This window comes from Schistocerca nitens, chromosome 4 (assembly GCF_023898315.1).
Source record: "Schistocerca nitens isolate TAMUIC-IGC-003100 chromosome 4, iqSchNite1.1, whole genome shotgun sequence".
In the NCBI taxonomy this organism is placed as follows: domain Eukaryota; kingdom Metazoa; phylum Arthropoda; class Insecta; order Orthoptera; family Acrididae; genus Schistocerca; species Schistocerca nitens.
In genome coordinates, this window is record NC_064617.1 from 110,883,347 (window position 1) to 110,910,884 (window position 27,538).

The 27,538-nt window shown below is 43.3% G+C and overlaps 1 long non-coding RNA gene across 1 annotated transcript in view; it reads right to left on the reverse strand.

Moving 5' to 3' along the window:
- The window catches only part of LOC126251809 (uncharacterized), a 781,546-nt gene that overhangs the window by 118,700 nt on the left and 635,308 nt on the right, over positions 1–27,538 (reverse strand). Inside the window, exon 5 of the long non-coding RNA XR_007545788.1 lies at positions 7,699–7,800. This is a non-coding gene — a long non-coding RNA (uncharacterized LOC126251809). The remainder of the gene's footprint in view (positions 1–7,698; positions 7,801–27,538) is intronic.

Here is a 27,538-nt window from a genome sequence, read left to right on the forward strand (position 1 = left end):
TCATCCAGGTGGGTGCACGAATGCTGACGAACGACCACACGGCTGCCCGTGTGGCATGTTGCCAAGAAATGTTGACGCGCAACGACAGCATGAATGGAACTTTCTTTTCGTCGGTTGTGACAATGGATGAGACGTGGATGCCACTTTTCAATCCAGAAACAGAGCGCCAGTCAGCTCAATGGAAGCACACAGATTCACCGCCACGAAAAAAATTTCGGGTAACCGCCAGTGCTGGAAAAATGATGGTGTCCATGTTCTGGGACAGCGAGGGCGTAATCCTTACCCATTCCGTTCCAAAGGGCACTACGGTAACAGGTGCATCCTAAGAAAATGTTTTGAAGAACAAATTCCTTCCGGGAAGGGCTGCGCGTGCGCTGTTTCACCAAGACAACGCACCCGCACATCGAGCTAACGTTACGCAACAGTTTCTTCGTGATAACAACTTTGAAGTGATTCCTCATGCTCCCTACTCACCTGACCTGGCTCCTAGTGACTTTTGGCTTTTTCCAACAATGAAAGACACTCACCGTGGCCGCACATTCACCAGCTGTGCTGCTATTGCCTCAGCGATTTTCCAGTGGTCAAAACAGACTCCTAAAGAAGCCTTCGCCGCTGCCATGGAATCATGGTGTCAGCGTTGTGAAAAATGTGTACGTCTGCAGGGCGATTACGTCGAGAAGTAACGCCAGTTTCATCGATTTCGGGTGAGTAGTTAATTAGAAAAAAATCGGAGGCCTTAGAACTTGAATGCACCTCGTAGTTACGTTCGGCTACTTGGACACAATTTCCAGCCATTCATACACTTCAAGTTCCCAAAAAACACTGTAATTTTTGTGGATGACAACTCGCCGTGTCATGGAGCCACAGTTGTCCTTGATTGCCTTGAAGAACATTGTGGCTATTCAAGCGGATGATTTGGCCACGTGGATCACCCGATATGAATCCCATCGAACATTTCTGGGACATAATCGAGAGATTCAGGCTGTGCACCATTTCCTGCATGGGCAACACATTAGCATTTATGGTCCGCTATAGAGGGAGCATCGGTCAATATTTTTGCAGGAGACTTGCAACAACTTGATGAGTCCATGCCACGACGAGTTGCTGAACGACGCTGGGCAGGAAATTAGGGAGTATTTCATGACTTTTGACATCTCAGTGTGTATTACACTCTCATACGTAACTTTCAATTTTCTTTGTACCTATATAAGATTTTATCATCCTTCGTGTTTCAGCGAGAGAGCGTGCTGGTGGTCATCATTATTTTAGTCCGTATCCTGTCAAAGCAGTAGCTGAGAAGGGAGCGAAACCGGGCTGTAACCTATACCCGATGTTACTCAATCTGCACAGTGAACAAGCAGCGAAAAAAACCAAGGACACATTTGGAGAGAGGATTAAACTTCAACGAGAAGAAATAAAAACTCTAAGGTTTGCCAATGACATTGTAATTCCGTCAGGGAAAGCAAAGAACGCTGAAGAACCGTCGAACGGAATGGATAGCGTCTTGGTTCAAAAATGGTTCAAATGGCTCTGAGCACTATGGGACTCAACTGCTGTGGTCATCAGTCCCCTAGAACTTAGAACTACTTAAACCTAACTAACCTAAGGACATCACACACATCCATGCCCGAGGCAGGATTCGAACCTGCGACCGCAGCAGTCGCACGGTTCCGGACTGCGCGCCTCGAACCGCGAGACCACCGCGGCCGGCGATAGCGTCTTGAAAAGATGTTATGAGCACCAATAAAAGTGAAACAACTGTAATGAAATGTAATTCAATTAACTCATGCGACGGTGCTGTATTTAGATTTGGAAACTAGACACTAAAGGTACTAATGAGTTCTGCTGTTTTGGCAGCACAGTAACTGACAACGGCGTAAGTAGATACGATATAAAATTTAAATTATCTGTAACGCGAACAGCATTTTTGGAAAAGAGGAGTGTGCTAACACCGAATGTAAATTTAGGCGCTAGGAAGTCTTTTTCTGAAGGCGCCTGGAGTGTAGGCTTGTATGAAAGTGAAATATGGACGATAGAAAAATGGTCAAACTTAGATGGGTAGACTGAATAACTAATAAAGAGGTACTGAATTGGGTAAAAAATAATTTTATGACACAATTCGTCACCCTGAGTCGCATCCTGGAACATCATGGAATAGCGAGTTTGGTAACCGAGGGAAGCCTGGGGAGTAAGAACTGTAGAGGGAGACCAAGGCTTGAATACGGTAATCAGGTTCAGAAAGATGTAGCCTGCTGGAGTTAAGAAGCCGGCACAGTCTGGAAAGGTTCATCGAACTGTCTTCCGACTGAAGAACACAACAACAAACTCCCGAAAGCCATAAGCACACAATTGTGTACTGGCAGTTCATAGTTAGCTCCTAGATAAGATTTTTGACTTTAGTGTTGCAATGCCATTAATTCGATAAATTCCTATAAGTACGCTTGGTTTTGGCGAGAAAAATGTGAAATGACCGAGAAGCCAGACATAGTCATTGTAGTTCCAAACAGCCCCAAAACACTGTCGAAGTTTATCGTCTTTACGGCGGTTCCCACGGAGAAAGAGTTTTACAAATGCTTACAACTTACTTCCTGAGGTAGGTGTGTGCCATATACGCTTCAACACCTGAGGGGGTCAGTTTACTTTAAATTTCTTAGCTATCCAAGCACGACTAACGGCTCGTCCTCACGGCTTTCGTTCTGCCAGTACGTCTTATCTGTCCCCCACTTTCCAAACTTCACAGCTGCTGTTCCCCTTGCAAGAGAACTAGCGCCGCAAGGGATACAGGAGAACTTATGTGAAGTTTCGAAAACAGGAGAAATATGAGCGAGGTATTAGCAAAGGTGAAGGTGTGAGGGCGGGCAGTGAGTCGTGCATGGACAGCTCACTGGGTAAGAGCACTGCTTGGGAGAGGTTCCAGGTTCGAGCAGCACTCCGGTCCCCAGTTTTACTGTCAGGAAGTTTCACAGAGCGCGCACTCCACTGCCGTGTGAAACAATTATTCTGGATGAACAGAGCACTTTTAGCTAAGGAGCCAACGCACAAGTGTTAATGAATGGCAGCTCTCTTTAAATGTAGTGAAATGAAAAATAATGTCTAAAATAAAGAAAAGATCGCAATAGTATATGATAAAAAGAAAAGTAGTTGTAATATTTCTGGCTTAGTCAGATATCATATTAGGCTCCAAGAAGCTGTTCCCAGAGCATTGGAGATGCAAGAAGTATATAGATGACGAAATGTGATGTGAGGTACCTGTGACAGATGTTAGATTCGGTACCATTCCCGTGAGAAAGACCGCCTGCATAATGCTACTGCTCTGTGATTGGCTGCTGTGTTCGGAGCAAGGGCGCCAAAACGTTAAAGTACAGCTATTATTATAAATTCAACTATTCATTGGAATGACTTCACTTTTTAATATAAATCTCTCTCAACAGCTGACTACCAATCAGTCATTTTAGAATTATTAAAAACAATTTAAATCAAAAACAAAAGACTGACGAAATTGCAGACGAAGCACTTCGGAAGCGTTCGGGTCACGCCTTTTCTGGCTATTCGTCACTGTGGATTAGGCAGTCGAGAAGAAGAGACATGTTGACTGTCGTAGGATGTGTTTCCAGTTTTTATTTAAGTTCCTGTTCGTCACTCTGGAGTAGGCAGTCGAGATGTACAGTCATGTTGTCTGTGGCAGGGTGTGTTTGCCAGTATTCAGTATTAAAAGATTCACTCCGGTAGTCATGAGGCACAGACACGTGCCACAAATAGTGTAAAGATACATTTTCGTAAACATTGTGTTTGATCATGTACTTTGCTGTATCAGAAGGTGTTGCATTAAGATCATGTAGTCTTCTCGTGTGGCTACATTAAAATACGCGAGTGGCATCCCAAAGAAGTGATACATTATTTCAGAACAGAACCTCGCTAAAAGTCAGTTCAGCCTCAAGATACAGAACCTACGACCTGCGTGCTGTTTTCTGCGCTGGGGACGTCAACTTGGAGACAGCAGGTTAGTGAACTATAAGAGAACGTTCGTATTCCGCACAGTGCAGTGGAAACAACTAGGCGCCTCACGTGTACTGCATGCACAGAACAAATGTGCTCAGTGAGACGTCATTTGCAGTAATGCGGAGGAGGTAACGGAGGATGAGCGTTATTAACACCAACAATCAAGTCATTCTTCCTTTCTTGTCGTACAGTGCATATCTTGAACGCTTCACATCGTGTACGTATTTAGGAGCACTACTAAGTAAACATTAATAATTCAATCAATTATCAAGAAATAACAATATCTTTACAAAAACTAAATGATCCAACATTTATTGTTCAAATGTGTGTGAAATCTTATGGGGCTTAACTGTTAAGGTCATCAGTCCCTAAGCTTACACACTACTTAACCTAAATTATCCTAAGGACAAACACACATACCCATGCCCGAGGGCGGACTCGAACATCCGCCGGGACCAGCCGCACAGTCCATGACTGCAGCGCCTAAGACAGCTCGGCTAATCCCGCGCGGCCCAACATTTATTATTAGAATAATAATAATAATAATAATTTATCTATTTCTAGCATGTGGTTCAATTAAGAGTTATTAGTAGGAAACTGCAGCTGATATTATCTACGAATGAGTACTAATGCCATTGGCTGACAACATACTACCGATTTAACGTTATCAGTTTGCTGGTTGTGATGCTTGTTTGCCTAAGGTCCGAATATGATTCGATTTACGAGGAATTATTTATTAGAAAAGTTTCGCTGTTTCCGAGTATAATATGAGCTACGGTTATTCGGGAAGTAAATATTATTTTCGAGACTCATGGGAGCCATTATCAACAGTAGCAGAGTCTGGAAAAGTAGATGAGACTGTAAGTGTATTTCTAGTTTACTTTTTGTGTGATAGTTCTGAGTCTTTCATTTAGTAGCATGTTTTTTTCCAGTATTTTGAGATAATTATTTTGTATTTTTTATTTTGGTGGTTTCTGGCGTTTCTAGCAGATACCTGTAGCTACAATACTAGGTTATGATTCGATTTAGTGTCCAACAGTTCATCTATAGTGTTTGTAAATTCGTAATGAAATGATGGAATCTACGGGTACTAGGCACTATCAAAGACTCCTCTTTATCCGGCGCGGTGACTACGTTTAGCGGTTATGAAATGAGACGATCAACGTACGGTCCGCGACAGTGAGTCAGAAGCTGGTGGTCTAGCCTGCACGGTAGATCAGCGTGTTCTGTCAGGTCAACCCTCGGTTGTCAGTCTGAAAGATGTTATGCGACATTCGCAAATAACTATTGACGAGACAACGGCGAAGAAATAGATCGGGGAAAAAAAAACGGTTAGCGTCGCTGTCTCAGGATCGTGGGGTCTCTCGTTCGATTCCCGGCAGGGTCGGAGACTCCCTTCGCTCGGGTACAGCGTGTTCGTGTTCTCCTAGTGATTTCTTCTCATGTTCATCACAAATACGAGGAAGTTGCCGAAATGGCGTCACGCACAAACATTCGCATTATGCAGCCGAAATATCCTAAACGGTGTCACCGCGCCAATACTACCACACTATCATTTAAGCATTAGCGAAGGGGAAAGATAGACCTAGATTTATTGGGTTCTGGGAAAGTCCATTTAATATATAACGGAAAGTGCAAACAAGAAGCTCGTGCAACCAATTCCAGCGTTCGGGTCCTTCTCAAGTAAACATATCATTCGACTTCGAACAAATTGAGAAACGCGCTGCTACGATCGTAACAGCTGGATAAGACCACACGAAAGTAATAAAGAATGTTTAGGGATCTTAAATGGGAATTCTTGAAAGAAAGGTGAGATTTGAACAACCTGCTTACGACGGAGTGTGTCGAACCTCTGCTGTCTATGAGTACCCACGTCTGCCGATAAATGTTTGTGTAATTTGGAGTGCACACAAAACAGAGAAGCCGGCCGGTGTGGCCGTGCGGTTCTAACCGCTTCAGTTTGGAACCGCGTGACCGCTACGGTCGCAGGTTCGAATCCTGCCTCGGGCATGGATGTGTGTGATGTCCTTAGGTTAGTTAGGTTTAAGTAGTTCTAAGTTCTAGGGGACTGATGACCTCAGTAGTTAAGTCCCATAGTGCTCAGAGCCATTTGAACCATTTGAGCCAAAACAGAGAACTGACTGTTGTGTGTATCGGATTCACGCACAGGTATCCATACAAGCAAATGTATTACGGACATCACGATGTCGTCAGAACTATATGTTGTGTGCAGCTGAAAATTAACTAACATTGTGTAAACAGAGGTTAGGAGTCAAAGACATTCCAGTCTGCAGTTATCGACCTTGTACAAGAAATCGATCTTTTATGCACGAAAGTCAACAGGTTACAGAAACTGTATCACAGCTACAACGATAAATACATCGTTTACAAGGATTATAAAAATGGCTCTGAGCACTATGGGACTCAACTTCTGAGGTCATTAGTCCCCTAGAACTTAGAACTAGTTAAACCTAACTAACCTAAGGACATCACAAACATCCATGCCCGAGGCAGGATTCGAACCTGCGACCGTAGCGGTCTTGCGGTTCCAGACTGCAGCGCCTTTAACCGCACGGCCACTTCGGCCGGCACAAGGATTATACATAGACTTAAGTGAAAAAAAATGCCTCTTCAAATATTTTATTTCCCGCTTATGTTTCATAAAGTTCGATGTGGGTATGAAACAGAAATCCAATTTTTGCCGTTCCTGACCTAGCGAAACCTCTTGATTTGTATTCTCCAGTTCTGCAGCGTAACGCGGAATATTTTATAGGGACTCCGGGAATTTTGTGTTTCTTCAAGCAAAGGGAATTAAGCAGCGTGACAGGTTACATTGAAAAGGCCACTTCGTGAAACAGCATTCACTCTTTCGCAGCATGTCTGTCTTCGATTTACTTCCATGTTCTGAGAATCACAAGTTCATTATACAACGGTGTGACATTCTGTAAGAACAATTTGTCGGAATTCTCTTTGAGGGATGAGATTTTGTCGCATCACTTGAGAGTGGAGCTACCCAGTCCAAGTGACCGCGCAGAGAAACAGTGGCGCGTGAAGTTTCCAACATCACAACGAGTAGGGGAGTTTCGCGTTTGTGGAAAGGACATCATATTATACGAGTTTCTGCGACTTCCCGCTGCTTCACTGCTTGCTTTCCATAGTATGTAGCTAATGAATCATAAAATAATTTAATTTCTTACTAGCTCGCGCTCTCTCTCTCTCTCTCTCTCTCTCTTTTCCCCTTTGTTTCCAATTGCATATTCTTCACTCATAGCGTCCTGTCCTACCTCGACACTTTCTATCCCGAACACTAGTTCGCCTATCAGTCACACATTCTAGTCCGTTTGATCCATGTGACAATACTGAATACCTTTATCTAGGCGATATTACTTCTTTCATGGAAATACGCGTGCAAAATCATATCGTAATGTTATAAGGGAAAGAACTTCCCATACAGTTTCCACTCAGGGTTCACATATAGTCCGAAAGCAAATGTTTCACTTGTTTTTTCGCATTTGAACGCAGTCGTCAACTTGATACACTTCAAGTTTCCCCACGGAAATGCGCTCCCTCCCAAAAGGCGATGCAACACACGGAAAAAATATAGTCGTAAAGAGGCTTTGATTGTAGCTGAAGAAAACTAAAGCAGAAATGTCTTGATACAGCATATTTTAAGGACTCGAAGAGAGTATCTGTGCTTACCGTATTATTTCTTATCTTGCTGAAGGCGCATTACGTGGCACGGCAATGTCAGCTGTGTGATCTACGTTACGACTGATAACTGCTTCTCGCGACGATCTGCAACTGGAAAACAAAAAACAGCTGTCTAAATAACAAGAAAAGATGAGGTTTTCTACCATGTAACCTGCAAACATCCCAACTCCAATTCTTATAAGTATCGAACTCAACGCATGAAACACCTTCAAATATCTTATTGCTTTACAAATGAGTTAATCTGTTAAATATACGGCGTTAAGCACGTAAAAGCTTTATGGTCGAATACGCAAAACTCTATTATGTCGGCTTTTTCAGTTTCAGACTATTCAACCATAGCCTAATGAAAAAGTCAAAACCACAATTGGTAAACCAAAAAACTGATACTTCTTTATTTATTTATGTAATATCAAAAAAAAAAAAAAGGTTCAAATGGCTCTAAGCACTATGGGACTTAATATCTGAAGTCATCAGTCCCCTAGAACTTAGAACTACTTAAACCTAACTAACCTAAGGACATCACACACATCCATGCCCGAGGCAGGATTCGAACCTGCGACCGAGCAGTCGCGCGGTTCCGGACTGAAGCGCCTAGAACCGCTCGTCCACCGCGGCCGGCTATGTAATATCTTTTCGCCAAATAGTGTATAGCGTCAAACTGTCTATTTTTAGGTTTGATCACAGCAAAAGTCAGTAATAAGGGCAATTTATAATTTCTTGCAAATACTATGGTATCAACTGCGTAATTTACAAGACGGGCAAGTTACGAAATACAGTTGGGTTTTATTGTACTTTTAATACAAATAATTAAACTAGCAATGGTTAAAAAAAGAACAAAGTGTACTTTACAAAACTAAACACGTCTTTAATATATTTCACGTAAAGTTTTTGTGCGACTCTAAGTAAGAAAAAATTGAGAAAGGTAGTACATTACATTTCTAGTTTGTTGGAACTCGTAAAATCCTCTCATCACTAAGCACTGGACGAATATAGCCTGGGTAATTTGAGCTCCGTTTTAAGAAAAGCTCATTTTTCACGCGTCTCATTGTTTATGACATCATATCTGCTGAACTATATCGCGTACAATGACATAGTTTTGCAGGTACATTCAGCACTGTATGTGGATGCTGTCTGCAAATTGTGTTGCGAATGGAGTTAATTGTAAAGTAGAAATAAATTAAAACGTCACGCTGGATGCTAAAGCCCTACTGCATAAACAGCGAAAATGTAATAAGCCATATAAGGTTTTCCTTTCATTATTTTCTGGGGTGTGTCAGAGGGAAAAAGTTTCGAAATGTCTCTCTGTGTGTCCATCTTCTCAGAGATGGTTGTGGGACTCAGCTGTTCGCCGCAGTATGTCAAATCAAAGACCTTTCAGTCGTCTAATTTCAAAACTTATTTTATTGTGCCACCTCTTTCGGCGATCATGCCCCTGACCGACGTGTAGGAAGATTCTAACCTCGGTTCCGGTCAAAACAGGGGCCAGTATTCAAATACTGAGATCTGTAGATTACTGCTTGCTACAGCGATCACTTCCACAATCATCTGCCGACTGGTTGAATACTGGCCCCTATTTTGAACGGAAACGATGTTGGAATCTTCCTACACGTCGGCCAGGAGCCTGAAGATAGCGTAGTAAATCGCTGAAATTGGTGGTCAAATAAAATAAGTTTGGAAATTAGACGGCTAAAGGTTCTTTGATTTGAGATCCAGTCTCGAAAAGGGTTGAAATTTTGTCTAAGGTGTTATACCGAATAGACCAGTAAGCTGGTATCAATCGATATCGCAGGACCTTTACCCACTGCTTGCAGAGGTATAGAGTATACCTTGGCGATATATGACTTGTTCACAAAGTATGTGAAATTATATGCTATAAAACGTGCCATATCTATCCCTATTATTGAGGCAATCTGTCGTAAACCTGATATCTTTATTAAGTAGATATGGGCCTTAACAAAGAATTTTCTTTGTTAGGCGCCGTCTTAGAAAAATCTTTAACATTTTTCTTTTAGCTCATCTACGAGACGTGCCGTCGGTTAGGACAATTAACTTTATTTCAGATCCCACGAGACCGGAGGCAGCTGCCAATAATTTATCAATTTTACTTACAGATTTTCTTTATATCACGAGATAACATCCCAGGCAGAAAAGGTCTGGTCACAGGATTTCAGTTCAAAATGGTTCAAATGGCTCTGAGCACTATGGGACTCAACTGCTGAGGTCATTAGTCCCCTAGAACTTAGAACTAGTTAAACCTAACTAACCTAAGGACATCACAAACATCCATGCCCGAGGCAGGATTCGAACCTGCGACCGTAGCGGTCCTGCGGTTCCAGACTGCAGCGCCTTTAACCGCACGGCCACTTCGGCCGGCTGATTCCAGTTCCATTACAGGATTTCATTTGTAGATGCTACTCTTGTTATCTTATATTGGGGAATCGAGACGAAACCACGATATTAAGTTACGTACTACAGTAGTGTACACCGAACAGACTTGGCAAATATTCTCTGGTGCAATAAGCACACGACTTCTCACGAGCCTAGTGTTGGATAAATGAGAAAAGGACAATTAATTATCGACGATTACGTAACTACCCTGAGAACTGAGCTAGTTTACTTAGTGCTTATACACGTCGGGCTAAATTAAACAACATATTAGACTGTTAATAATATTCCTACATTAGTTATTTCTCTTTTATGCTGAACCATTGCATTAATGTGTGTTTCTTTTTTATACAAGTTGCGGCTCCTATTTTATTTTATTGCATTACAGTGTATTGGAAGTTGCTACGTGCTGACTCAAGAGACACATACAGTCTCTAACGATAATAGTTGACGTATTATGTTAAACCTTGAACGTAAGATTATACTTCTTAATGAGTAAATTATGACAGCACTTTAAACTCGGTTAGCAACTGTATGAAATACTGAAAATCAGATTTCCGTTGCTCCTGGGAGCCGTTTAACAGAAATCATGCCCACTGTGATCGGGTGACCTGTTTAGTAATATACGAGTAGAAGAGCGGTGGACGTTGTCTTGAACAAGATACCTCCTCTGAAGCGAATCCTATCAGACTACGCTGCAAGTGCTGTCATAAACGTTAGCAGCAAAGAGTGACTGGTTTTATCGAAGATGGACTCTTCCCGAGCCACTAACGCAACTAGCGAGCGCGAGGCTTTGTCAGCGGAAGCGCGGCGACGTGGCAGCCTCTATTAATGGCACCACTTCCACGACCTCGAGCGTCAGAAAGATAGCTCTACAGATCGAGGAGGAAGGAAACGACACACTGCTCAAGTTGCGACATAAAGGAGAAAAAATGGTTCAAATGGCTCTGAGCACTATGGGACTCAACTGCTGTGGTCATAAGTCCCCTAGAACTTAGAACTACTTAAACCTAACTAACCTAAGGACAGCACACAACACCCAGCCATCACGAGGCAGAGAAAATCCCTGACCCCGCCGGGAATCGAACCCGGGAACCCGGGCGTGGGAAGCGAGAACGCTACCGCACGACCACGAGATGCGGGCCATAAAGGAGACTGCGACCGATATGTTAACTCTGAGAGCGTCTTATATAACTGCTTTTATACTGTCCTATGAGAGACAGACTTCTCACACTGCTAATGGACTATTTGTCGTAGCGATGAATTACAGCGCGACTGTCGTTCGACCTAGAACTATGTCCTTACGCTATGACAAGTTTCATCTAAATCGATCAACACAGTGGCCGTGGCAGAGCAATTTACGAAAGACCTGTCCTTGGACTCCATCGGAATGACTGATAAAGAAGACCAATTTAACATCATGGTATGCGGAGTGCAGCGACCTAGTGCTATATTTAGGTTAAAATCAACGTTGTTTTACTTTTCGAATATCTTATATTTTGGAAGTACGTGAATCTGAAGCATTCTTTTGTATCATAGGTTAATATCAACAGTCCAGATCGCAATAATATTATTTACCGGTTTCGGCTTATGTTAAAGCCATCTTCAGAATTTTTGGCACTCTATTGCTCGTGCTGGCGTCTTCTCTTTTTTCTCGTGATACCACGATCGTACACTGTGGTATCACGAGAAAACCACAAATTCTGAAGATGGCTTTAACATAAGCCGAAACCGGTAAATAAACTAATATTATTGCGGTCTCGATACAAAAGAAACGAGACTGATGCTTTACATTCGTGAACTTCCAAAATACAGGGTGTTCGAAAAGTAAAGCAACCGTCTGGGAAAATCGGTAAGTTACAAGCTCTGCTCAACCTGGCCTCGAATATGACCAACGCTAATTGATAATGATACTTCACGTTTTTCAGACACATACTGTAATTTCTGTTGAGGAGTTTCTTCAACACATTGTTCAGTTTCATTGCACATTTCGGTAACAGTGAGAAGTTTGTAAGCAGCATCCTTATGATATTCCCACAAGAAAACAGTGAGGTCAGGATAAATCAGGAGAGTGGGTCACAGTGCCTTTGAAATCACTTATCCATGTAAACAGTGATCCAAGCAAGTGACGCCGTTGTTGGTTGTACCGCAGCACTGTCCTCCTGAAACCATGCGTACAGTTGCTGGTCCTCAGGTATAGCGCTTGCAAATTGTACAGCTTCTGTGTGTTCACTGTGCCGAAAAAAAAATACGATGGACATTCACCCATGCACAACAAATATGCGCTTTCAGTGTTCGTGGCGAGGACTCGTGCAGCTGATGTGGAATCTTGCATCACTTTTTGAATAGCCTGTAAGTTCAGTTAGTGACGGTCACTCTCAAAATAGCGTCATCTGAGTTCACACGCCTGCGTTCGCTCCTTTAACTGCTATCAACACATTATTTTCACGGCATTTTCCACGAGGCTTCGCAATAGCTCCGCCGTTTTTGCCTTCCGCAGGCACAGACAGAGTCGTCCGCAGAAAACTGGTCATTCATTGGCAATGATTTGATCTATTTGATGATACAGTTCAAGATCGAAACAACTTGCGACATAGGCGCAGCAAAATCCACAGTGATCCAGGAGGGTATTTATTATTTACTCCAGGTACAGATAACAAAACGTACTTCGACTGTATCAATTTTTTACCTATGTTGCCTCGGCACAACTAGAAAATCGTGTGTACTCGCTGAAGTGAATGTGTTCTTTGTACGTAAATTGGTTTCTGATGCCCAGATTCGCATATCTGGTTACTTTGTACGACAAAATACCTCTTTGTTTTATAGGTATGAAGACGGATATTACTGGCTGAAATTAACAACGTGGTATAAAAAAATTGTGATCTGGGACTGGAATAAATACATGAATCAAGTTCGAAAATTCTTGCGCACTAACACGCCACAATGCGAGCAGTATCATTCCTTTCGCGTCACATCGACTCCAGACGATGTTCCATGCCTCACGTACATCTGCCTCGAAATCGACAGCGGCAACATTCCATTCGTACTACTCACGGATGCGTCCGTCGGCAAGATGCAGGCAGCTCGTCGGGAGAAGGCCAAAGCGCAACCTGTGTGCCCCACCACATGACCAGGAATGCTGACGTCATCAGGTACGTCACGGAACCGCAACAGCCACGTCATGCCCGAGACACCTGTGTGGCAGTGGCTGTCCCCCACCCCTCACCAGCGTCCCAATCGCTTTTGGGATAGCTTTATTAACAACAACCTTCTGTAATAACACATCAGTGTTTTTTATGGACTACAGTAGGACAGGTGAACAGAAAAGCTATACCTATCGGACATCGCTGTAGGCGTACATTCAACTCCGAATGTTCTTTCCATACCACTAAGAGACTGAGACTAGTCAATACTGCATCCCGCACCTGGAAGACCACGTTATCTAATCACGAAAATATTGTTTGCGCTGTTACCAGGATGTCACGAAGATAAGAACGTTAACCTCCAGCGTGACGCAGTCGTTTGACGTACACAGGCGCCCATCTAGCATCCATCACGTCATACACACGTTCAGAAGGCAATCTCCACGCTCTCCTCTATAACTGTACTGGCAGATGACTATGTACAACTGGAATCGCAGATAACTAACATTTTCTTGGTTCCTCACACACGTTCAGAACAAACGTCATTCTCGTGAGCTATTGTAATATTACTGTCCACTTTGAACTGTTATGATCTCACTATGCTAAGTCTGCCGTGATGGTTTTCTGCCCGATTCGTTCCTGGAAACAACGAATAGCTCTCTTTTTTGCTGTTTGCATTTTTATGGGAAAAAACTGCTTAGCAGACGGGACTGCTGAGCTTGTGAGAAGCAAACAAGAACATATTATTGTCGTATTAGCCAAATTTGTGTTTACTTCTTCACACAATCGGATGGGACTACATATCACCTACAACTGAAGCATTACATTAGAGTAAAACTGACCTCAAACTGAAGGTTGGTTTGCACGCCGTATTGCTGGAGGTGTTATGCTTTCGCCTTCCTCCGACTTTTGTAGTTACTTATCCGCCAAATTATAGGGGAACCGACAATTTCATGTTAACTCCGAAGCACGATGTGATGCAGTGTTTTTCACTTAACAAACATAGCCATAAGTGGAAGGCGCGGTAAGCGACAGAATAAAATCGCAGCACTGGCTGCGGATCAAATCTTCGACTTTAGGATCAGTAGTCTGGTAGAGGACATTGAAGTTCTGTTAGATAACGACGAGTTTGACTTTCGGAAAGGTAACGACGCCAGAATAGCTCCTCCGACGTTTTGTTCGAAAACAGAAGAAAGATTTAAGCAAAATCAAGGCATGTTCATGGAATTTGTCGACCAGGAAGAAGCGTTCGACATTGTAAAATGGTGCAAGAGGTTTCAAATTCTGGGAAAAATATGAGTAAGCTGTAAGGAGTGACGGATAATACATAATATGTACAAGATGAGATTGCTATTATCACTGAATAAGGATTACGGGACATGATGAATAGAATGAATAGTGAAATGAGTTCAGGGTATGGATTCAGGGTAAACAGTAAATGACGAAGGTAATGAGGATTAGCAATAAACTATACATCACAGCTCGGGGAACACGAAATAGACGAAGTTAAGGAATCTGCTACATTGGTAGGAAAATACATGACGCAAGAAGCAAGGAGGACATAAAAAACAGGTTATCACAGGCAGACAGGGCATTCCCGGCTAAGAGAAACCGGCTAGTATGAAACATCGGCCTTAACCAAGGAAGAAATACCTGAGAATATACTTTTGGAGCACAGCACTGCATGGTAGTGAAACATAGACTGTGGGAATAGCGGAACAAAAGATAATCGAAGCATTTGAGAGGTGGTGCTGAAGAAACATTTTGCAAATTACGTGGGCTGATCAGATGAGGAATGGAGAGGTTTTTCGGAGAATCGGCAAATAAAGGAACATACAGAAAAGACTGACAAGAAGAAGGATAGAATGATAGGGCATGTGTTAACACTTCAGGGAACAACTTCTATGGTACTAGGGGGAGCTATAGCGGGGAAAAACTGAGCAGAAGACAGAGATTGAATTTCATCCAACAGCCGGCCAGGGTGGCCGAGCGGTTCTAGGCGCTACAGTGTGGAACCGCGCGACCGCTACGGTCGCAGGTTCGAATCCTGCCTCGGGCATGGATGTGTGTGATGTCCTTAGGTTAGTTAGGTTTAAGTAGTTCTAAGTTCTAGGGGACTGGTGACCACAGAAGTTAAGTCCCGTAGTGCTCAGAGCCATTTGAACCATCATCCAACAAGTAATTGAGGACGTAGGACGCAATTGCTACTTTGAGATAAACAGGCTGCTATCAAATTCGTTGAGAGTCGCATCGAGCCGGTCAGAAGACGATGACTCGTAAACAAAGTCTGTCAGGTAATCGTTAAGCCACCAGCCTTACCTCACGACAAAAATGTTATGAGCATTCCAACCTTTAAGCTTTTAAGCTAGTAGGACAGTGTCATTTCGTTTCACCAAAGTAACGAACTTTTAAAAATCGCTAGATCCAGTACTAGTTTAGTACCATCTTTCACTGATTCTCGCTGAATGACGGATGCAATTGCAACCGGCGTAGTGACTGCCTAGCTGGAAGAAGGTGCGCTGCGGAGCAATATAACCCAATATACTATTCTTAACAGCAGCCTTTGTAATCGCATACGATACGTCATATTTTGAAATTTATGAATGCTTCTTTGGTTTACGTGACTTATGCGGATTCGATTAATCTAAATACGGGAATCTGATGACCGGATTGTATAATCCAGAAAACGATCATGTGATGTGAATATGTAGCATAAAAGGCAACTGAGCGCAAAATTAGCAAATGTACGATTAAAAATCACAATGTTCTCGGCAAGAGGCAGCAACGTCGGAGTCAGGCGTTTAATAAGCTCGCCATTTCGGTCCCGTCATCAAAAACGGCTCTGAGCACTATGGTACTTAACATATATGGTCATCAGTCCCCTAACTTAAGGACATCACACAACACCCAGTCATCACGAGGCAGAGAAAATCCCTGACCCCGCCGGGAATCGAACCCGGGAACCCGAGCGTGGGAAGCGAGAACGCTACCGCACGACCACGAGCTGCGGACCCCCGTCATCACACGACTGTTTTTTAAGCATATTCATTAACAGTCGTGAAGTAGAAAACCGAGTTACGCGCTGCTGGTCATTAGATAATAGGTATACCACTCCCACGGCGTGGGACCATCTCTTGACACAAGGAGTATGGAGAAGTGAGTAACAACGCTTGCGCTGCAAACAGGTTTACTAGGAGCGATCACTTGGGTGAGGCGGCACCTCCGTGCGCCGGGCGACTCACTCACCAGCGTGCACCTTCTGTGACGTTGCTCCGAGTGGTTGAGTCAGCTGCTCCCTGTTCAGCGGACAGTCGCGACTGAAGCCGGCACGGCTGATGGCACGCCGCACTGATGAATACTATCGCGCGACCAGATAGTGGGCCGTGTCTAAAAGTCAGCCGGCGATAGCGCTCTCCCTCTCTGTCTCTCTCTCGCACACACACGCACACTCACACACACACGACACAGAGCAGATTGGCGAGATAGCACTCCGTGCTGGACGTGCGGTAGTACGCGCCGATCACGTTCCCGCCACGCGCCACAAATCGCCCTCCCCCTCCTCCGCCGCCCCTCCCCGCCATCTACCGGTGCAACCTCCCCTCCCCCTCCTCCACCCGACATCCCACACCCCACCCACGACAGCCGAGCGGCGCCGTAATCAGATCCGCGCTTGCTTATCGACTCCCCCGGCCAGCCAACAGACGCTAATGCCTCCGCCATTTTTAAGCGGGTCTGCCAGTTAGCGGTGTCATAAATTTCATCGCCGCAGCTGATAGGGATTAAACGCAGCTCTGAAAGACCGGGCCAGTGGTCGCTAGTTTCACGTACACTGACGAGCGAGTATCGGCTCACGCTTCATTTGCCTTTCGGCTCCCTGGTCCTGTAAGACCGAAAGCACTTGTAACATCAGCTCCGAAAGACTTATCACATTCATACCGAATGTTCCAAAATCACCTACACGGTAAATAATCCACAAAACTAAGCATTATGGTGTAAGAAACCAATGATCGGGATGTTGTGGGCTGTTCACACTGTGTTTATTTTTGATCACGCTTCGTATCAATATTGTCCTGACCAGTGCCTCTTTTACCATGATTCCAGAATGGTCCCGAGTTCGAGTCTCGGTCCGGCACACATTTTTAATCTCCCGCGAAGTTTCATGTCAGCGCAACTCTCCGCTGCAGAGTGAATATCTCATTCTGGAAACATGCACCAGGCTGTGGCTACGCCATGTCTCCGCAATATCCTTTCTTCCGGGAGTGCTCGATCTGCAAGTTTCGTAGGAGAGCTTCTGTGAAGTTTGAGAAGTACGAGACGAGATACTGGCGGAAGTAAAGCTTTGAGGAGGGGTCGTGAGTCTGCTTGGATAGCTGTGATGGTGGAGCATTTGTCCGCGAAAGGCAACGGTCCCGAGTTCGAGTCTCGCTCCGCCGCAAAGTTTTAATCTGCAAGTAAGTTTCAGGCGTATGCTAATTGCGAGATGAGATTACCAACCTAATGTAGTCTTGACGCTTATTCACGTAGTGCTAGCTGATTGCGCGGCGTTGATAGTTCCGTAATTAACTTTTTAGAGGAACAAAATCCACATTTTGACCATAGCAATTTAGATTCTGTTATCAGCCCAGCTATGGCTTACTTTCCTACAGCTGGACCTATTCTGCACTATTGCATCATACGGATGTTTTCCGCTTACTCCAATCCCCCATGACGTCTATCATCCAGCTCTTCCCTATTAAGCATGTAGCGTTCCATATCTTCTTGATCAAAGTGTTGTTCTCCATCCTCATGATATGGCCGACAAATGTCGGTATTCTCTACCGTACCACTTGGCTCAAAGCTCTCATACGGCCTGTAATGTTATGTGTGCCTCACTGCTTTTTTTTTTAACTACTTTGGGCCTGATTTTATTGTGACAAGCTCAGTAATGTGTGTAAATACCGTAAATGTAAATGTGATTCAAAAAGTACTTGAAGTGAAGTGAAGCGCAGCTGGACAGCAAGAAACTCTTTAGCGCGCAATCCCCGCGCGTGAATCTTTGAGTATGGACTCTAAAAAAAAAAAAAAAAAAAAAAAAAAAAAAAAAAAAAAAAAAAAGAAGAAGAAGAAGAAGAAGAAGAAGAAGAAGAGAGAGAGAGAGAGAGAGAGGAGACTGTTAATCTGTATCTTGTGGAAAGAGGGTGTGTTGCTAGGCCGTCGCTCAGAACGTATTGTTACATTTAATGAAAATTAATATTTTAGTGATAAAAACCGAGTAAAGTATGTGTAAGAGTTGCCAAACATTTATGTATACAAATTTTCAGGAAGTGAAGAATAGAAATATCTTCTTTCTGGAAAAGGAGGTGAACTTCATTGTCGTCGCCGTCTATCACTCGACAGAATTGTAAGCGTACAAAGTTCACTAAAATACAGGAAAAGAAATGCATTCTCTATAGTTTTCATTCAATAGGAACAACCTATCATAATTTCTTAATTACAGGATTGGATTATGTTCTTGAACAATAGTATGGTGCTGAACTCCACTAACCAATTTTGATGCAGCAGGACGTGTAGTTTGAAGGAAGTTTGTGTGACAAGCGATCTCCTTTTCTCATGAAAAGCAGATTGCTGTTTGATCTTATTTACTTACAACAGTGGTCCCTTAGGTACGAAAAGCTATGAAAACTTGGACTCAAAGCTATCCGCAATACGGCCAAGTAACTAACAGAGTCGTATTTTAAACCTTACAGAACAATAACCTCCTCCAAATTATAATACACGTCACCAACTGGTGCAGAAGCTGGTCATTCAAGGAGGCAGCAACCAAAATTCAGGTAGCAGTTAGGACTTAAAGTAAAAATCTCAATCAAAAATCAGTCTCTCTCTCTCTGTCCTAACATATATATAAATATTCATATTATTAAGATAAAAGTCATTTTATAAGGTCCTGCTTTGATCTATGCATCTACACTGCACCTTACCTTTTTTTGAGTCCTAGATGTCTCTCAAGGTCTTTCGTTCCTCCTCCTCCACTAGATACAGGCTCTCTTGCCTAAGGTGGTCGTCTCTGTTGGGTAAAATGCGATATTTCTGATTGCTAAAAATAATGCCTCGGTCTGGCGTTGTTGGACAGGCTTTTCTTTCCATAGACTGTGTTTCCAACATATCGTAGTTTCTCCAGCATTTTAGAACTGTCTAGTACGCTCTTCTTGGTCTGAAACTAGCCTACTATGTTTTTCCAGTTGAACTTGAGCCTTCGAATTGGCCTCTTAATTCAGGAACTTGTTCTTATTGTATGCTGTCTTCAGGTTAGTTTTGCCGCTACTAGAGCAAGATTTTCCATTGCCGTTTTTGCATCCTCTTGGTTCTCATTTAGCAGTGCCATCTCATCTTCAAAGTCCATGCAGACTACTGTGCTGTTATGTCTTTTTTTCCCCTCCTCAATTTGTAGACCTTCAACAGCTATGGTTTTGTTCACCTGTCTCCACTGTTGAACCACTTCAACCAGCAAAACGTCGAACAGAATTGTTGACAACACATTTCCTTGAGGATTCCTGTTTATATTTCAAAGTTTTACAACACTGACTTGCGGTATCTGACCTTAGACAGCTTCTTTTACCTTTGAAAGTATCTCTTACTACGTGTGTTACTGTGTCCAGTATTCTATCACGACGGACATTCAACATCACGTTTCTGTCTACAGAATAACACGCGTTGGTAAACTCCACGGAGGACACCGCAGTGTTTTTACTTTCCCGCGACGGTGTTCTAATATCCTTTTGAGTCCAAAAATGTGCTTGGTTTCGGAAACCAGTCTGATAAGTCTCCAGTACTTGACTCGAACTGCACATCCACCTACATATATATGGTGTTTGGAAATTCCCGTTATGAACTTCTAGCGCTTAAAGGGGACTGAGTATATAATATTCTGAATTGGATGTCCGGAAAAGTATCGTTTCCGCGTTACAACCATTTGAAAACATGTTGGCAACGCGACCACTTCTGCAAGTAACTTATTAGACGCGACGCAGTACATCACTTGTTTTACAATTCTACTCATTAACAACCAAAGGAACAAAAAGGAAACGTGATGCAGTACGGACTCTTCCAATCCGGGTGTGTGGCGTGTGCTGGGAGCACCAAAGTCACGTCTGCTGTCAGTGAAGGCACCTCTTCCTTGAAGCCACTGCATAACTGTGTGCGATGCAGTCGTACGTTGTGGATAATGATCTTAATAAAGGCGACGAACTTCTCTTCCATTACCTTGAGCTTCGCCACATAGAAGGATCATGTCTGTGTACTCCGCAAACGTGAAGTCAACTGTGTTGCTGTAAGGCACTCAAGAGACACGTGAATGAAGCTCGAACCACGTCACAGAGGAAGGATAGCCGGCCGAAGTGGCCGTGCGGTTAAAGGCGCTGCAGTCTGGAACCGCAAGACCGCTACGGTCGCAGGTTCGAATCCTGCCTCGGGCATGGATGTTTGTGATGTCCTTAGGTTAGTTAGGTTTAACTAGTTCTAAGTTCTAGGGGACTAATGACCTCAGCAGTTGAGTCCCATAGTGCTCAGAGCCATTTGAACCATAGAGGAAGGATACACGTCAAATGACATCAGTCGATTCGACGTAAGCAACCCCCCCCCCCCTCGCCAAGACTACCCTGCTGCATACCTACGTAACAAACACGTTGTTAAGCTGTAGCACGGAAACGGTATTTTTCTGGACAAGGGTTCCTATTCAAAATATTATATTCCCTTACAGGTATTATCCTGGACCATAAAACAAATGTGTTGCATGCAGCCAATGTTAGAATAACCGATTAGACCATCGTGTAGCATGCTGTAGGAAAAATAAGAAAAAAACGTTACAAAATAATCGCGTCATTTGTTCGAACATAGGCTACTATGACAGAGAGCAAATTTCGTTTACGTTTTGCAGAGTTATTACTAGAGATTTTTACATATGTGTGAAGAGAACTTTAACACCTTGTATAGACCACTGTTAATGGAGCTACAAAGATTTGAAACTGGAAATTTCATGAAAATTGCTGGTCTTGGTCCATTTCTATCCTCTGCAAAACTTATTGCGCGTCTCATACTTGTATTGTACCACGACAATTGTTGACACTGGGCTTTTGTCGAAACATTTGCAGCGTGGGAAACAAAAGTTTACAACGGAGTTATAGGTGTGTGAAGGTGGTGTCCTTTAAAAAAATTTCGTTCTTCATCACGTTCCCTGCAGGTAAGCTAAATTTTCTCATTCTTACGGTAGAGATGATATTCCAAATATCTGACTCAGTACTGAACGCTTAAAATTTTGTTATCGGTTCCACAAACTTTTCGTACAGACCTATAAGACAAAAACTTTCAGTAAACGAGTGCATGAAGGGCGATTGGGTACTATCGGAAACGAATGATTCGGAGTGACAGCTAGGCTGGATGGATATCACTGCAGCGATAAGAGACGACGAATACTTTGCAAAGCAGATTCTGAGTCTGGGAGCTAGAGAGAAGAAGTAGCCAAAGGCTCAGGAACAGAAGAAACAGACGGATTCTGGCAAAAGTAGCAGAAATATATGGATCGCTGGAGCATGAAAGATCAAGTGGGTGATGGAAAAGACTGGCGGTCGAACGAGTTCAGAAAAATGTTTACTGTTAATTATCCTGTTGTCAGCTTCGTCTTGGGGAAGTGACTTGAAGCTGAGGCACTGCATACCAGCTGGTTCGGCGCTTGTTGAGAGCCACCAGCTAATCGAAGGCAGAGCAAACCAGCTCCATTAGTGTCTCATTCAGCGCCACAGTGCGGACATTCCAGCCGCGGTCGGTAGCAACTAGCGCCTGTCTGGTTATCCACCCGAGTTATCTGCAGACGAGCCATTTAGCTTCCTACTGCTGCGCTCTGGTGAATTTACTACGAGCAGCATATTTTTAAACGTGTGCTGGCATTCGCGTAAATTTGCTGCTTAACTAGGTAGACGTGCAAGCTGCGGTGTTGTGGTGCTGGCGATACGTAGTATCGAATCGAAGCAGTAACCGAGAGAGACGGCTATTTGGTCACAACAGTGGGTTCCTTTTCTCGAGAAGTGCGATTCAAATCCCTGTCCGCCCGTCCAGTTTACGCCCTCCGTGATTAATTTAAATCGATTAAAGTACAGTCCGGGGTGGTTACTTTGAAAAGGACACGGCCGATTTGATTCCCTCATCCTTGTGAAATCTGTGTACACAGCATATAACGACACCGCCATCGGTGGGAGGCTAAAACCGCGTAAGTGCAAAATTTCCTAAAAGATGATGCTGTCGTCTATTGTCTTGTAAACTCGTGAGAAGATCGATACTAATTTAAAAACGTTTTACACACGGTATCTGCATGGTGAGAAAAATGGCAGTTGACCTTAAAGTGTGAAGTCGTCTACGTAAGCACTAAAAACATTTCGAACGTGTTTAAAGGTTGTCGATTCAATTAAATATCTGGGGATTACAGTTACGAAGACGTTAAATTGGAATCTCATTGAAAATGTTGTGGGGAAGGTCAACCAAAAACTGCAATTTTTTGGCAAGACGAATAGATGATGCCTACACTACGCTTTTCCGTCCTCTTCCGAAATACTGCTGCGCAGTTTGGGATCCTTACGATATGGGACGGACAGTGGACACTTAAAAAATTCAAAGAAGGGAAGCTCGTTTTCCATTATAGCAAAATAAAGGAGAGAGTTTCACTGACATGTAAGGTAAGTGGGACGGCAATAATTATGACAAAGGCATTTTTCATTGCGGCGAAATCTTATCAAATTTCCACCATTTTTCTCCTCCGAATGTGAAAATATTTTGTTGAATCCTATCTACATAGGAAGAAACGAGCATCTAATAAATAAGAGAAATCAGAGCTCGTACAGAAAGATTTACGTTACGGCGTAAAGTCAAGCGCCGGCACGCCAGTCGGGAATGACAGAGAAGAGATGACTGTGAGAAGACGTCAGCCAATCACACACTGACCGACCCCTCTGCAGGACGACAACGCGACAGTAGCGGCCTCTATGCGAAGAGGACACAAAGCGTCTCCCCCGTCTGGCCATGACCCAGTTGCACAGATATTTCACGACTAGCGACCTGAATAGACGCGTCAACTGTATGTTGTGTACATAGTTCCGCGTAGTCACCGCGTACACAACTTTCCCACTAGAGCGCGCCCCGCTAAGCACAACAGCGCAGGCGCAGCGCTCGTCCGTCTCCGCACTACGAGGTGGCGCTGCCATAGAGACGGACCAAATTCTGCTTCCGCCGATCCACGTATTAATAGGTCTCGCAGCCAATGAGATTGCTGCTAACGTAGAACCTTTTCTCCTCGTGGATCACAGTCGCGCAGTGATACCTGAACGCTCGAGGTATTATAACGAGTGTACAGACCGCCGATTAGTTAGTCTGCATTAGTCTGCATTTGTCTGTACCAGTCTATAGTCAAGTTTCAGTCTGCGCCTAATAAGATTATAATATTCCTGTACATAGCCATGAAGATAAATGTACAGACACTTTTGTCAAGCATCAGAGATATGTGAGAATAAGATTAACGTACCAAGACCAAAGGAACTTCAGATTGTCAATTGTAAATAGCATCCAGAACCAAGTTAAGTAATTTTATGCTTGTTACTATTTCAATAAATGTGTGTGAAAATTAGTCAAGTTCTGTTTAAAGTTGGTCACTGTCAATCTGTTACTCTAAGCGTGCAAGTGGCATTTCTATCGTCTGACCTAACGGCAGAAGATAAACACGCCACGATAAGACCACGAGACATATTGCTGACACTCGCCTACTTCGTTAGAGCGACAAGTCAAATAATGTGATCGTGTGTGTACCAAAGGTCTTACAGTACGCACACCACACTGTATTACTCCACTTGTATTAGGAATTGTATATACTGAAGAGATCTCTTATTTGCATGTCGCCCTTTGCTTGCAACACTTCTGTGTTATTGCCAAAGTTAAGTATTGTCATTATTCATTTCGTAATAAAACTCATTAATACGATTTGTTTTGTTGTTGTCTAGCGATCCGAGAAGGCAGGCTTCCTAGACCCCACATGTTTGACGTCAATGGAGAATTCAACAATTTAGGAGTTAATTTTTCCCACGTGCTGTTGTATCAAAATCTGTGCCGGACCAGTACTGGAACCTGCTTTTTGCGACCATACGCTTTTATCATTACGGTGCGCCAAGCCCCTCTACCGAAATGATTCCTCCAGTGGCGCCACACCAGGACGTTTGGTCGAAATATTTTCAAAAACTAGAACTAAATTTATGTGATAATGAGAGAAGGGCCTCGAGGCGTCCTGAGACAGTCTAGCAATTAAAGCAGCTTTCGCGAAACACAGAAGACCTGAGATGGAATCTACGTCAGGTACAACCTTTCATTTGTTACAACAGGTCGGTAGGCGTGCGGCAGCGTGCGCTGTCTAGTATGTTCCTGGATAGCTCGCTCTTGGGCTAGGGACCATTTGTGTACCCAACAGAAGGACCGTTTTAGTGTCACTGCCCTACAAGACAGGATCGAAGTATGAGTATTACACACTTCCTCGAGCTTAGGCAATCGATCGGTTCTTTTCTGTTTGATGTGGGCTTCGGTTGCCCTCAAGGGGCATACGGAGGCACCATTAGTTCACGGGCGCTTCTACAGAAAACATAAAAAAAGGTTTTCAACTATTTTTCGTACCATAACGGAGCCGCGAATTCCAAGGCGGCTATGTACAGCAAATGGCTTAAATTTTTACGTTATATCCCTAAGATCCCGATATCGAACAACCTTCAAAATTTTATTAATATCTTTATGCGTTTCTGGGGTACAGAGGTTCAAACTTATCTTACATATACACGCAAAATACGCAAGTAAATTCCGGTGTCAGGCGAAATCGAAATAATAAACAACCGCACCAATGTGCTCAAATTTTCACGGGGTAGTCTCTATCTGTACGCATTCATCTAGATGCGCCAATCTTCCCGTTTTCAAAAACATTTATCCATTATCGAGATAAACACTCCAAAAGCCTGGTTTCTTTGGTACCAAAATCGAACCGCAAATTCCACGACGACTATACAGAGTATATTCCTAAGATCCTGATGTCGAACAACCTTGAAAATTTTCTTGATATCTTCATCCATTTCCGAGATACAGAGGTTAATATTGACCCCAATTGTACATGCAAAATACGCACGTAAAATCCAGTGTGAGGCGAAAACAGTTTATTAAGCGACGTAGCACGGAGAAATATGATGTAAAGTGTCTTCGTTATCATCAGAAGGGTTCGGGGGAACCCCATGTTGCAGCACTAGAGCACACGCAAATTTTCTTCGCCCGTAAAATTCGGTATGGAGTGTAAAATTAGTTATGCGTTATTTCGATTTCACATCAGTAAACTATCGAAATTTTACTGACCCGTAGAGTTATTTTTATATGAGTAACATCCCATGCTGAGGCAGGGAAAAGAAGGGAACCAGCGAACAAACACTCCTGTCGGAGCACAAAAAAGGACAATGTGCTATTGTCCGAAAGACTGACTGAAAAGAGTGTACCAGCTTGCTCATTTTACCTTCCTCAGTACCTTTGAAAGCTGTCCCAAAAATTTTGGCATCCAAACATATTCGCGTCTTTTTATGCTTTGAGAGAAGGAGACAGTGGTAGTAGGCAAGAAACAGAAAAGAGTAAACACTGGTAGATGGTAGACAGTAATTATGGTATAAAAAGAGCGAAGGAGACAATGGATGTGGAATATACACGGAAAAGTTGAAAATACTGGAAGATAGTAGACACTGGTTGTGGTACAGAAAGACCGAAGGCGACAGTGTTATATAAAGAGAGGGACACTGTGGCAGCGGAACATAGTTGAATGACATAGTGGCAGTACAGAGAGAACTAGATGTAGACAGTGACAGTGAGAAGAGAAAGTTGTAGTAGGACAGGACAAAGGCTGAGGTAGGAGACATACAGAGATAATGACAATGAGATAGGCTGAATGAGTGAGTGACAATGGGCAAATGGGAGTGGCTGGGTATGAGCAACTCGCGGAGATAGGCGTACAGTGAGATACAGTTAGAGGAGCTTGGGGAAGTGGAAGGCGAGATGCATGTTAAAAGGTTCCCGGATATGTTCACATGCAAAAGTTATGAGAACTTTTCTGAAGGCGCTGAGCTAGCCAGAATGAGGCATCTGGTACCCGCCTTTTCTGTCAGAGTTTTTTAAACAGGAGCATATTCGACTTTTTTGTGCTGTGATAGGAGCATTTTTATCCGCTGGTGTACTAATGTTACTATGCCAGGCGAAAAAAATGGATGTACAAGAGGCAAGTCTTACGCTTCGCTCACGAAGTCGGCTGTACAAATGAAGTTCTTCGACGAGCAATTGATTCTTATTTGTGTTCCAGAACAGAAGGTTAATCTCCATGTAGATCACAAGTAAAGTACTGTATCGTAAGACAGTCGATGGAATTTATCATTTAATATTCCATTCATTTTACTGCGTCGGTTATCCGTGGAAAGGCGCCACGGTTATGACAAAACTCCGAACTGTCTAAAATCATGTATTCTTTTCCAGTGGAATTTTCTTTAAATACCTGTCGTTCAAGTACGGAACCAAAAGACAACGTTGTTCACACAAACACGCAAACACCTCCCCTAGTCACGCGCGGTCTGTGAATGGACGATAAAGAAGCCAGCGCTGTGCCCTGTCATTTGCTCGGCGCTGACGCAGCTGCAGTTAGGAACTGGCCGAGAATCAGAGGGATAACACGGCCCACGTCACAGAAGCCAATGTCAATATTTTGAGTGCAACGCCTGACCGCCTATTTATGTACAAGCGGACTCAGTAATACTACATCACGCGTTGTCACACCGCTGCTAAATACTGTAGCCATTTAGTGAAGCATTACAACGAGAGTCGTAAAACTAGATTATCACAAGAGTAGATTACGGTAGTTTTCCTAGTAGCTTTGGTCAATTAAGATCGTAGCCGCTTTACCAATACGCTGCAAAATACTAACGCGAATTCTTTACAGACGAATGGAAAAACTAGTAGAAGCCGACCTCGGGGAAGATCAGTTTGGATTCCGTAGAAATATTGGAACACGTGAGGCACTACTGACCCTACGATTTATCTTAGAAGCTAGATTAAGGAAAGGCAATCCTCCGTTTCTAGCATTTGTAGACTTAGAGAAAGCTTTTGACAACGTTGACTGGAATACTCTCTTTCAAATTCTGAAGGTGTCAGGGGTGAAATACAGCGCGCGAAAGGCTATTTACAATTTGTACAGAAACCAGATGGCAGTTATAAGAGTCGAGGGATAT